Source organism: Mixophyes fleayi, chromosome 4 (assembly GCF_038048845.1).
Source record: "Mixophyes fleayi isolate aMixFle1 chromosome 4, aMixFle1.hap1, whole genome shotgun sequence".
Classification (NCBI taxonomy): Eukaryota; Metazoa; Chordata; class Amphibia; order Anura; family Limnodynastidae; genus Mixophyes; species Mixophyes fleayi.
Window position 1 is genome coordinate 33,591,286 of NC_134405.1, and position 14,411 is coordinate 33,605,696.

Here is a 14,411-nt window from a genome sequence, read left to right on the forward strand (position 1 = left end):
GAGATAAGAGTTGTACAGCATTTTTTTTTTTAATTTTTAAACTTTTGGCTTGATTTTGTTAGTGTAGGTAGGGGCCCCAGTGCACTGCTTTGCCCGGGGGCCCATTATGCTTTTAAGATGGCCATGCTGACTAGCTCTCTCCAATGACTGGTTCCACGTTAACCAAAATCCTGAGCTACCCTATGCCCCTCTGCGTGGTGATTGGTCTGAAGTTTCCTATGGAAAGACCACTATTGGTTTCCTTTATAACTAAGTGATCTCCCAGATGACACATGTCCACCCTACATCTTCTGGTGTCCACTGCTGTGTTGGGCTCTACCAGGTCTGGGAATGGAAGTGGTGAGACTATAGGGAGCAATGTTTGGACAATACGGTACAGATTATTGTGTTCCTTTCGCTTTCACTTTGAACATTCTTAATAAATCATCAGCACTTTAGTGTCTGGTTTCTTTATTAGCTCTAGTCCTGCTCTATGGAGAAATTTCCCTGGGAAATTCTGCTAGCGTCTAATTTTATTAGGGATGAGCGCACTCGGATTTATGAAATCCGAGCCCACCCGAACGTTGCGGATCCGAGTCGGATCCGAGACAGATCCGGGTATTGGCGCCAAATTCAAAAGTGAAACTGAGGCTCTGACTCATAATCCCGTTGTCGGATCTCGCGATACTCGGATCCTATAAATTCCCCGCTAGTCGCCGCCATCTTCACTCGGGCATTGATCAGGGTAGAGGGAGGGTGTGTTAGGTGGTCCTCTGTGCTGTTTAGTTCTGTGCTGTTTAGTTCTGTGCTGTTTAGTTCTGTGCTGTTTAGTTCTGTGCTGTTTAGTTCTGTGCTGTTTAGTTCTGTGCTGTGCTGTGCTGTGCTGTGCTGTGCTGTGCTGTGCTGTGCTGTGTTCTGCAGTATCAGTCCAGTGGTGCTGTGTGCTGTGCTCTGTCCTTCTGAGGTCAGTGGTGCTGCTGGGTCCTGTGCTGTGTCCTGTTCAGTCCAGTGGTGCTGTGTCCTGTGCTCTGTGCTTCTAAGGGCATAGTTATTTCCCCATTATTCCCAAGTTTTTAAAAAATAAAAAAAAAGTAAAAAAAAATAAAAAATTAGAAATTAAAAAAAAAATATATAATTATAACCAAATGTGCAAAACCAATCCAGCAGTATAAGTCCATTGGTACTGCAATATTACCAAGTTCACACATTCTGCAGTATCAGTCCAGTGGTGCTGTGTCCTGTGCTCTGTCCTGCTGAGTTCCGTAGTGCTGCTGGGTCCTGTGCCGTGTCCTGTTCAGTCCAGTGGTGCTGTGTCCTGTGCTCTGTGCTTCTAAGGGCATAGTTATTTCCCCATTATTCCCAAGTTTTTAAAAAATAAAAAAAAAGTAAAAAAAAATAAAAAATTTAAAAAAAAAAAAATATATATAATAATTATAACCAAATGTGCAAAACCAATCCAGCAGTATAAGTCCATTGGTACTGCAATATTACCAAGTTCACACATTCTGCAGTATCAGTCCAGTGGTGCTGTGTCCTGTGCTCTGTCCTGCTGAGTTCCGTAGTGCTGCTGGGTCCTGTGCCGTGTCCTGTTCAGTCCAGTGGTGCTGTGTCCTGTGCTCTGTGCTTCTAAGGGCATAGTTTTTTCCCCACTATTCCCAAGTTTTTTAAAAATTAAAAAAAAGTAAAAAAAAATAAAAAAATGTAAAAAAAAAAAAAAATATATAATAATTATAACCAAATTTGCAAAACCAATCCAGCAGTATAAGTCCATTGGTACTGCAATATTACCAAGTTCACACATTCTGCAGTATCTTGTGCTACATATAATGGAGACCAAAAATTTGGAGGATAAAGTAGGGAAAGATCAAGACCCACTTCCTCCTAATGCTGAAGCTGCTGCCACTAGTCATGACATAGACGATGAAATGCCATCAACGTCGTCTTCCAAGCCCGATGCCCAATCTCGTAGTACCGGGCATGTAAAATCCAAAAAGCCCAAGTTAAGAAAAAGTAGCAAAAAGAGAAACTTTAAATCATCTGAGGAGAAACGTAAAGTTGCCAATATGCCATTTACGACACGGAGTGGCAAGGAACGGCTTAGGCCCTGGCCCGTGTTCATGACTAGTGGTTCAGCTTCACCCACGGATCTTAGCCCTCCTCCTCCTCCCCCCCCCTACAAAAAATTGAAGAGAGTTATGCTGTCAGCAACAAAACAGCAAACAACTCTGCCTTCTAAAGAGAAATTATCACAAATCCCCAAGGCGAGTCCAAGGGTGTTGGTGGTTGTCAAGCCTGACCTTCCCATCACTGTACGGGAAGAGGTGGCTCGGGAGGAGGCTATTGATGATGTAGCTGGCGCTGTGGAGGAACTTGATGATGAGGATGGTGATGTGGTTATTGTAAATGAGGCACCAGGGGGGGAAACAGCTGATGTCCATGGGATGAAAAAGCCCATCGTCATGCCTGGTCAGAAGACCAAAAAATGCACCTCTTCGGTCTGGAGTTATTTTTATCCAAATCCAGACAACCAATGTATGGCCATATGTAGCTTATGTAAAGCTCAAATAAGCAGGGGTAAGGATCTTGCCCACCTAGGAACATCCTCCCTTATACGTCACCTGAATAACCTTCATAGTTCAGTGGTTAGTTCAGGAACTGGGGCTAGGACCCTCATCGGTACAGGGACACCTAAATCCCGTGGTCCAGTTGGATACACACCAGCAACACCCTCCTCGTCAACTTCCTCCACAATCTCCATCAGATTCAGTCCTGCAGCCCAAGTCAGCAGCCAGACTGAGTCCTCCTCAATACGGGATTCATCCGAGGAATCCTGCAGCGGTACGCCTACTACTGCCACTGCTGCTGTTGCTGCTGTTAGTCGGTCATCTTCCCAGAGGGGAAGTCGTAAGACCGCTAAGTCTTTCACAAAACAATTGACCGTCCAACAGTCGTTTGCCATGACCACAAAATACGATAGTAGTCACCCTATTGCAAAGCGTATAACTGCGGCTGTAACTGCAATGTTGGTGTTAGACGTGCGCCCGGTGTCCGCCATCAGTGGAGTGGGATTTAGAGGGTTGATGGAGGTATTGTGTCCCCGGTACCAAATCCCCTCGAGATTCCACTTCACTAGGCAGGCGATACCAAAAATGTACAGAGAAGTACGATCAAGTGTCCTCAGTGCTCTTAAAAATGCGGTTGTACCCACTGTCCACTTAACCACGGACATGTGGACAAGTGGTTCTGGGCAAACGAAGGACTATATGACTGTGACAGCCCACTGGGTAGATGCATCCCCTTCCGCAGCAACAGCAACAGCTGCATCAGTAGCAGCATCTACAAAATGGCTGCTCATGCAAAGGCAGGCAACATTGTGCATTACAGGCTTTAATAAGAGGCACAACGCTGAGAGAAATCTCATATTAGAGAAAATGAGGGAAATTATCTCCCAGTGGCTTACCCCACTTAGACTCTCATGGGGATTTGTGGTGTCAGACAATGCCAGTAACATTGTGCGGGCATTAAATATGGGCAATTTCCAGCACGTCCCATGTTTTGCCCACACCATTAATTTGGTGGTGCAGCATTACCTCAAGAGTGACAGGGGTGTGCAGGAGATGCTTGCGGTGGCGCGCAAAATTGCTGGACACTTTCGGCATTCAGCCAGTGCCTACCGCAGACTAGAGGCACATCAAAAAAGCATGAACCTGCCCTGCCATCACCTCAAACAAGAGGTTGTGACGCGCTGGAACTCCACCCTCTATATGCTGCAGAGGATGGAGGAGCAGCAAAAGGCCATTCAGGCCTACACAGCCACCTACGACATAGGCAAAGGAGTGGGGATGCGCCTCAGTCAAGCGCAGTGGAGACTGATTTCCGTGTTGTGCAAGGTTCTGCAGCCATTTGAACTTGCCACACGAGAAGTCAGTTCCGACACTGCCAGCTTGAGTCAGGTCATTCCCCTGATCAGGCTGTTGCAGAAGCAGCTGGAGAAAGTGAGGGAGGAGCTGGTAAGCCATTGCGATTACACCAAGCATGTAGCTCTTGTGGATGTAGCCCTTCGTACGCTTTGCCAGGATCCGAGGGTGGTCACTCTTTTAAAGTCAGAGGAATACATTCTGGCCACCGTGCTCGATCCTCGGTTTAAAGCGTATGTTGTGTCTCTGTTTCCGGCGGACACAAGTCTACAGCGGTGCAAAGACCTGCTGGTCAGGAGATTGTCCTCTGAAGAGGACCGTGACATGCCAACAGCTCCACCCTCATTTTCTTCCACATCTATGGCTGCGAGGAAAAAGCTCAGTTTTCCCAAAAGAGGCACTGGCGGGGATGCTGATAACATCTGGTCCGGACTGAAGGACCTGCCAACCATTGCAGACATGTCTACTCTCGCTGCATTGGATGCTGTCACAATAGAAAAAATTGTGGATGATTACTTTGCTGACACCATCCAAGTAGACATGTCAGACAGTCCATATTGTTACTGGCAGGAAAAAAAGGCAGTTTGGAAGCCCCTGTACAAACTGGCTCTATTTTACCTGAGTTGTCCCCCCTCCAGTGTGTACTCGGAAAGAGTTTTTAGTGCAGCGGGGAACCTGGTCAGTGAGCGGCGAAGGAGGTTGCTTCCTCACAACGTTGAAAAAATGATGTTTATAAAAATGAATAATCAATTCCTCAATGAAGTACAGCACTGCCCTCCAGATACTACAGAGGGACCTGTGGTTGTGGAGTCCAGCGGGGACGAATTGATAATGTGTGATGAGGAGGAAGTACACACTGTAGGGGGAGAGGAATCAGAGGTTGAGGATGAGGACGACATCTTGCTTCAGTAGAGCCTGTTTAGTCTGTACAGGGAGAGATGAATAGCTTTTTTGGTGTGGGGGCCCAAACAAACCAATCATTTCAGCCAAAGTTGTTTGGTAGGCCCTGTCGCTGAAATGATTGGTTTGTTAAAGTGTGCATGTCCTATTTCAGCAACATAAGGGTGGGTGTGAGGGCCCAAGGACAATTCCATCTTGGAACTTTTTTTTTTTGCATTATATGACCAATCAACAGTCGTTTGCCATGTTCAAAAAGTAAAACCAAATGTAAAAAAATTCAAGAAATTAAACCAAAAGTAAAATGCCGTGTCATAATTTAAAACAAGAGGTATTGACGTGCTCTAAAACTACTGTATTGTTGTTTATATTTTATAAACACTACACTTGAAAGCTTGAGTCTTTCAATAGAAAAGTAACTGTCCATTGCACGAATATTTGCAACAGGGACAATTTTAGGGTTAAGAAAGTCAACTAATAACACTTCGACGCTGTCTGTCTTTATAAACACTACACTTGGAAGTTGGAGGAGGTATTGTGGCCCCGGCACCAAATTTACTACCGGGGCCACTCCACTGTGCAGTCCATATTTAGGTGTATCAGATATTAAACAACGGTGACAGTTGATGCCCAATTTTTTAATTATATTGTGGCCTCGGTACCAAATTGTGTACCGGGGCCACCACACTACGCAGTCCAGATACTTGTTTGGTGGAATTCAGACCAGTTGAGGGTTTTATTATTATATTGTGTGGACCACTCTATCTATACCACACTACAACTCTATACCACTCTATTTCATACTTTAATTCTATTTCATACTTTAATTCTATTTCATACTTTAATTCTATTTCATACTTTAATTCTATTTCATACTTTAATTCTATTACTAATTAATTACCATAAAGAGGAACAAAATAAACCAATTTTACCAAAAGTATAATATGACTTAGACTTACAAACACTACACTTGAAAGATCGTGCCTTTAAATGAAAAAGTCAGTCTTCATTGCACGACTATGTGCAACAGGGACAGTTTTTTGGGTTTACAAAGTCAAACAACAATAACACTTTGACCCTGTCTGTCTGGGATCTCAATGACGAATTGTCTGTACCATGTTTGGAGGAGGTATTGTGGCCCCGGTATCAAATTGGGTACCGGGGCCACCCCACTATGCAGTCCAGATACTTGTTTGGTGGAATTCTGACACGTGGAGGGTTTTATTATTATTATATTGTGTGGACCACTCTATCTATACCACACTACAACTCTATACCACTCTATTTCATACTTTAATTCTATTTCATACTTTAATTCTATTTCATACTTTAATTCTATTTCATACTTTAATTCTATTTCATACTTTAATTCTATTACTAATTAATTACCATAAAGAGGAACAAAATAAACCAATTTTACCAAAAGTATAATATGACTTAGACTTACAAACACTACACTTGAAAGATCGTGCCTTTAAATGAAAAAGTCAGTCTTCATTGCACGACTATGTGCAACAGGGACAGTTTTTTGGGTTTACAAAGTCAAACAATAACACTTTGACCCTGTCTGTCTGGGATCTCAATGAAGAATTGTCTGTACCATGTTTGGAGGAGGTATTGTGGCCCCGGTATCAAATTGGGTACCGGGGCCACCCCACTATGCAGTCCAGATACTTGTTTGGTGGAATTCAGACACGTGGAGGGTTTTTTAATTATATTGTGGCCTCGGTACCAAATTGTGTACCGGGGCCACCACACTACGCAGTCAAGATAGATAGATGCGTATTGCGTATCATAGATAAAGTACATTCAGTGGTGTGGGGCAAATTGAAAAATATTCAAAATGCACTGACATTATCAAAAACAAGAGGTTGTCACACGCTAAAACTCCAACATGTATATGATGGAGAGGATGGAGGAGCAGCCGTATGTGTAGTGTAATGCAGATCTGTTGAAGGTTTTTTATATATTTTATTGTGGTGCCCAGTGCCCACTCCTCTACGCAGTCCAGGTACAATTATTGGTGCGAATCATAAAAGTTCAGGGTTTTTAAGATATTGTGGTGACCCACTCCTCTACGCAGTTCAGGTACAATTATTGGTGCGAATCATAAAAGTTCAGGGTTTTTAAGATATTGTGGTGACCCACTCCTCTACGCAGTCCAGGTACAATTATTGGTGCGAATCATAAAAGTTCAGGGTTTTTAAGATATTGTGGTGACCCACTCCTCTACGCAGTCCAGGTACAATTATTGGTGCGAATCATAAAAGTTCAGGGTTTTTAATATATTGTGGTGACCCACTCCTCTACGCAGTCCAGGTACAATTATTGGTGCGATTCATAAAAGTTCAGGGTTTTTAATTTATATTGTGGTGACCCACTCCTCTACGCAGTCCAGGTACAATTATTGGTGCGATTCATAAAAGTTCAGGGTTTTTAATTTATATTGTGGTGACCCACTCCTCTACGCAGTCCAGGTACAATTATTGGTGCGAATCATAAAAGTTCAGGGTTTTTAATATATTGTGGTGACCCACTCCTCTACGCAGTCCAGGTACAATTATTGGTGCGATTCATAAAAGTTCAGGGTTTTTAATTTATATTGTGGTGACCCACTCCTCTACGCAGTCCAGGTACAATTATTGGTGCGAATCATAAAAGTTCAGGGTTTTTAATATATTGTGGTGACCCACTCCTCTACGCAGTCCAGGTACAATTATTGGTGCGATTCATAAAAGTTCAGGGTTTTTAATTTATATTGTGGTGACCCACTCCTCTACGCAGTCCAGGTACAATTATTGGTGCGAATCATAAAAGTTCAGGGTTTTTAATATATTGTGGTGACCCACTCCTCTACGCAGTCCAGGTACATTTATTGGTGCGATTCATAAAAGTTCGGGGTTTTTAAGATATTGTGGTGACCCACTCCTCTACGCAGTCCAGGTACATTTATTGGTGCGAATCATAAAAGTTCAGGGTTTTTAATTTATATTGTGGTGACCCACTCCTCTACGCAGTCCAGGTACAATTATTGGTGCGAATCATAAAAGTTCAGGGTTTTTAATATATTGTGGTGACCCACTCCTCTACGCAGTCCAGGTACAATTATTGGTGCGATTCATAAAAGTTCAGGGTTTTTAATATATATTGTGGTGACCCACTCCTCTACGCAGTCCAGGTACATTTATTGGTGCGAATCATAAAAGTTCAGGGTTTTTAATATATATTGTGGTGACCCACTCCTTTACGCAGTCCAGAAAGATACCTTGTTGCAACGTTTTGGACTAATAACTATATTGTGAGGTGTTCAGAATACACTGTAAATTAGTGGAAATGCTTGTTATTGAATGTTATTGAGGTTAATAATAGCCTAGGAGTGAAAATAAGCCCAAAAACTTGATTTTTAAACTTTTTATGTTTTTTTCAAAAAAAATCCGAATCCAATACCTTAAATCCGAACCGAGACCTTTCGTCAAGTGTTTTGCGAGACAAATCCGAACCTCAAAAATAACGAAAATCCGGATCCAAAACACAAAACACGAGACCTCAAAAGTCGCCGGTGCACATCCCTAAATTTTATACTCCAGGAATTTCTCAAATGAGTCACTTCACTTTCTCTCAAACATTATGTCTGTATCTTGTTTCTTTGTACGTTATTGTTTGATGTCTTTGTCCTGCAGCCTTCCACTATTGTACAGTGCTACAGAATACATTGGCGCTTTTTAAATGCTTAACATTAACACAACAAAACCACTAAGCAACGCGTTTGTAGTTAAATGTGCTAGCACCACCTTGTGGCAGACACAGTTACTGCAGTCTAAATATTGTTGACATAGTTAATTTCAATAAAGTATTTGGGGACATTTAAAAGAACCAAGATCAAATATCAGTCAGCTAAAGCAAATATGAGAAAATCAAACATATTTGCAAAAGTTACACGATTGGTATCTCATTGCTGAGCGGTTAGGCAGAATATAGACTCAGGCCTCTGTGAAGAGCTTTAGGGAATACTTAAAGCTCATATTTGGTGGATATACAGAGAGTGCCCCCTTTCTCCATGTCTGAGCTATAGAAAGGGTAGCTGAGATAGAATTTGGGTTATCATTTTGTAGCAGAGTGGTGATAGATGGATCAGGAGCTTCCACGTCTTTCTCCCTAGAGACTCCAGGCTTTACGTCAAACAATTCTGGAGCACGTTGCTACCCTGTCTCTTGGCAGGCCAGCTACAAATAGACCAACCTGGCTCCAGACAGAGAAGACAACAAACTGACCCAATTTCCATCTCGCTGTCCCCAGATCTTTTCCTAACTCTTTTCCTAATCCTTTCACTAACATCCTAAGTCAGGTACTGGCCTTTGAGGAAGACCTCTCTCGTTTTTGAGCTTATCGACTCAACGATGGTTAACTGTCTTAGGGCCTGATTCACTGAGAATCTTAAATTAAGAAGTTTCTTATTTAAGTCTCCTGGACAGAACCATGGGCCTGATTCATCAAGGTACGCAAATGCATACGCATCTGTGTTTCATAGTTTGAGTGACGCAAACCGTTATATTTACGTTGGAGTTTGAGATTGAGTTGACTTTGAGTGACGTATCTGCTCTGTTTGCGCTGCGTATGTGGTGTTTTTTACGTAGCTCAAGTCCCGTTTAGCAGATGCGTATGCGTACCTTGATGAATCAGGCCCCATGTTACAATGCAAAGGGTGCAAATTAGTATTCTGTTTTGCACATAAGTTAAATACTAACTGTTTTTTCATGTAGCACACAAATATCAACTTTTAAATTTCGATGTACAAATAAGCTATCAAGTATTTGTGTGTTACATGAAAAAACAGTCAGTATTTAACTTATGTGCAAAACAGAAAACTAATTTGCACCCCTTGCATTGTAACATGGTTTTGTCCAGGAGACTGAAATAAGAAACTTCTTAATTTAAGATCCTTAATGAATCAGGCCCTCAGTGTATGCATTCTTGCAGGCAAGGGCCTCCATGTGTTCTCATACTCAGGATAATAGTCAGAACTTAGTAGACCTAGCAAAACCACTCTATTCTCAGCAGGAATGATCAGCAATAGATACAATAAGGGGTTGTCTGCAGGATAAACGTCATTTGAATCTGCATTTCCCTGGACTGCATGCGGTTAACGAACTTCAATTCTCAGTCCTGTAACAAAATTCCAGTTCAAGCTTTCACAATCGTGGGCTTAGTGAAGGATCCATTGATGTTGCGCAACTCTTATTTTGCATCTGATCTAGGGGTAAATGTATCAAGCTGAGAGTTTTCCGGCGGGTTTGAAAAACCAATCAGATTCTAGCTATCATTTATTTAGTACTTTCTACAAAATGATAGCTAGAATCTGATTGGTTGCTATAGGCAACATCTCCACTTTTCAAACCCGCCGGTAAACTCTCAGCTTGAGACATTTACCCCCTAGTGTCACAAATTGAAATCCACGATGAACTCCGAGCCAGCCCCCTCACATATTACTCAGAGTTCCTCCTTTCTACCCAACTTCCTCTGTCCATTTTCCTTTCCAAATTGTCACTGTTACATGTCTGACATTTTTTGGCCATGGATAGTTAGGAGGTATGTGTGCAGTGCCCACCCTCTGTACTTGTGACCCCTTTGTTCCTGAGCTGTTGCCACCCCTTAAGAAATTGGTCATCCACCAAGAAGTATGCAATGGTGGCTACATAGATGCTTAAAGACTATCCCCCCGGCAATGCTGGGAGTTTAGGGTCCTTATGTCAGACTCCTGTCTACGGGGCCTGTTATTGAAAAAAATAGGTAGGACCACAGTTTGCTATGGGGAATGACGCAGTCACATGGACCACAATCACAAACACCTGGCAGGTGGGGACCAGCTATCACGTTCTATGCAGCTGCGTCTTTCACCTTGGGAACCTTAGTCCTATGGAACCCCCGTAGGAATAGTGAGTGACGCAGCTGGCATAGGCTGCAATCATTACTATCTGTACGGCCATCTCTCCCATCAGATGCCATCCCAAAAGCTTCAAAATTGGGTCATGCCGATCGGCCCTACCCGCCACTGCCGTATACTGACCTAGGTGCTATTGTCTATCTCAATATATTAATACCGAGTCTAGCATTTGTTTCCGTTCCATTGATTCTCTCCACTGGCCGTGGCTTGTTGCCTGGTTATTGACTTTGATCTCTGATAACTGATGTGGTTCTGTTTTACTTGATAGGATCTGACCTGGCTTGTCCGATAATCCTTGTCCTCACTAGCTGAAGCTATGTTGGTCAGCGACTACAGTGTAACACATCAAGTTCTAACAATAAGGGGGCTTTGAAAGGCCAAGACCATGATTATCCTGGCTCTAGTCTAGTGGCTCACCTAATGGTAATACTACATGGACATTGCGTCATGCCGTGTAGCATTGTGGGCAGCACATTGGCTCAGTGGTTAGCACTTCTGCCTCACAGCACTGGGGTCATGAGTTCAATTCCCGACCATGGCCTTATCTGTGAGGAGTTTGTATGTTCTCCTCGTGTTTGCGTGGGTTTCCTCCGGGTGCTCCGGTTTCCTCCCACACTTCAAAAACATACTGGTAGCTTAATTGCTTGCTAGCAAATTGACCCTAGTCTGTGTGTGTGTTTGTGTGTGTGTGTGTCTGTGTGTGTGTGTGTTAGGGAATTTAGACTGTAAGCTCCAATGGGGCAGGGACTGATGTGAGTGAGTTCTCTGTACAGCTCTGCGGAATTAGTGGCGCTATATAAATAAATGCTGATGATGATTGATGTCAGTTCTGTGATGCTGCCTACTTATACAATACATAGACCTTTTTTTGTGTCTGCTTCCTTTTATAAAAGTAACCACATCTTTTTCCTTGATGAGGTTTCCAGTCCGCACATTGACCACATTACAGCACATGATATAATAAGATATAAGAGGAACATAGGGTCTCACAACATTTTCACTTCCTATAGTCAGACATATTTATATCCACATGATTGAGACAGCCGGTCCATCACCGCTTTGACATTGTACTTCCCCTCTACAAGGATCTGCTGTGGAAACGTTGCATAATGTATTCACTATAATTAACAATACACCTTCTATAGATCTATTTTTACTGAGTAAAATAAGGGCAACGTTTTGCAAAATGTTCTGTGTTCAATTATAAGTTGGCCGCTGGAGTCAGTATATATAAATATATATAATAGGGATACTCTGCACTCTCCAAACACATAATTAATGCTGTACTTAAGCCCAGATAAAAAAGCATAGCATTTGATCATGTTAGGACCATACTTGCCAATTCTCCCAGAATGTCTGGGAGACTCCGGAAATTCGGGTGGATCTCTCGGACTCCCGGGAGAGCAGGCAAATATCCCGCAAATGGTGAATCGCGTCATTTTGCCCCCCCCCACGACGAAAACGGCCCCCCAACCACGTCCCCCTGCCTGGGATCTCCTGGAAAGCTGGAAAGACCTCTTAAAAGGTTGGCAAGTATGGTTAGGACCGATCAGAATGGGAAGACTTTGTCGTGAGTTGGTCAGCTTAGCATATATTGCAATATGTGGAACTAACATACCCCGTTTTTAATATAGAACGTATTTAGTACAGCATTAATTATGTCAATTATGTGTTTGGAGAGTGCAGAGTGTCCCCATTTATATATATATATATATATATATATATATATATATTATAACTATTCAATTCAGTATTTACAGAGTATTCCAGTAATAAAAACAAAGAGAGTTAGGTATGATAAAAAATAGAATTCATTTAGATTTAATGAATGGTCAATCATCTCTGTAACAAAGCCATAGTAAAGCTGGGCTATAGCAAAAACATATAAACACATAAAAAATTAGTATATAACAATTATTTCCATAACATTTTTCAAATATTCAAATTTTCAGTTTGGTAAAGAAGTAAAAAAAACAATATAGTCAGAAAATTCACAAATGACATCATCTATTATGGTTCCAAATACCTTGAGTCAATCGATCAGGCAATTTGTGGTCCAGCCACGTGATCCCTACAAGTACACATTGATCCCTACCAGTGGGCTACATTCAGTACTATTTCTAAGCTTCTTCCTGTATAATGCCTTGTACCACATTTTCTTGCATGGCTCAGCTCTATTGTTTTCAGAGAACACATATTACATCAGCAAAGTGCAGAATATGGCTTCTCTCAGTAGTATTTGTGAATGGTTGATACACAAAAACAAGAGTCATTAAGGAGCATAAATGACGATACGTTGCGGATTTTGTGCAAAATCTCTGCCCGTGTCTTGAACCGGAGAGTACGCCAGAATACGCAGCAACGCCCAATTCATCTTCGAGCGCAAAGGGCCCTTATGACAAGCCTACGTTTTCATGAGCAGAACATGGAGGGAAATTGGCGTATGCACGTAGTCACTGTACAGTAAGGGCATACAAAGCTACAGGGCTTGATTACTAGTGATGACGGCTGTGTATTCAAGCTAGACCGTGTGTTTGCAAACAGGAGCGACTGCAAAAAAATGTATTTTATGTACAGTAGACATTAATAACATCGTAATAAACATTTTTTTTATTGTTTAATGTTTTGTCATTAATGACTATATTATTAACAGGTGACAATAATTAAATAATATTTGTTCTGTGCGTTCTTTTGTAACTTTACATTCCACATATGTAGTGGACCTTGACCCATGTACATCAACAAACGTATCTTTACAAGACAGATGTGCCTATCCCGGCTGTACGCGCATTTAAAAATAAACGCACATTACGTTTGCTTTGCGTTTCTTGATGAATTAAGCCCAAAATCTTCAGTGCAGAATAATATATTCCTCTTTGTGTTACTTCATCATTATAGAAAGAAAAAGCCAGCCCTATTGATTAGCAAGGCTTTCATGATTGGTCACCATACGGAAAACGCCATCACAGGGCATAAGTGCTTGGTAATAAAAAAAACACGTATCAAGTTAGTTTGAAAACTTAGACGTCTGAGCTTTTACCCCCCCTCCTCCCCTTTCCTATTGACTGCTATTTACAGCAGGGATTGCTCCCACCTCTCCCCAAAGCTATGAAAACAACATAAAAAAGGGTGCCCCAACACCTTACACAACAGTGACCGTCTCCATTTCCATTTATTTCCACAAGAGGGCACCCTGACACCCAGACAAGTTAATGACACACATATCGTTAATAACACAGTAAACATATAATAGTTCTGAATTTATTATAAAGTTGACCTGGTAATTAATATACCAAGATATGAAGTGATAGAATCCAGTATACCAGTTTCTTTGGCTTACTGTGAGTTAAATCATATCCTTTGTGTAGATTGTGTTCTTGTCTAAAGCCTGTTCTACCACATCTAGTGGTATTTTGCCTACTAGGTGTGTAGACTTTTTTTTTTGACAACTAAACAAACTGGAGGATAATGGTTATTGCTTCCAAGTAGAGAAAAGCAGTAATAACACTGTATTTTCTGAGATTGATATAAGCTGGGTTTTTTTTTTAATAAAGAAGAAGTTAGAAGCTGTTTCGTTATGACTGCAAGTGTCACACTTGACTTCTATGTATCTATGTATTCAGCAGTTATAAAGCCCTGGAAAATTGGTATAAGACAGTAAACCTCATTAAATGCAG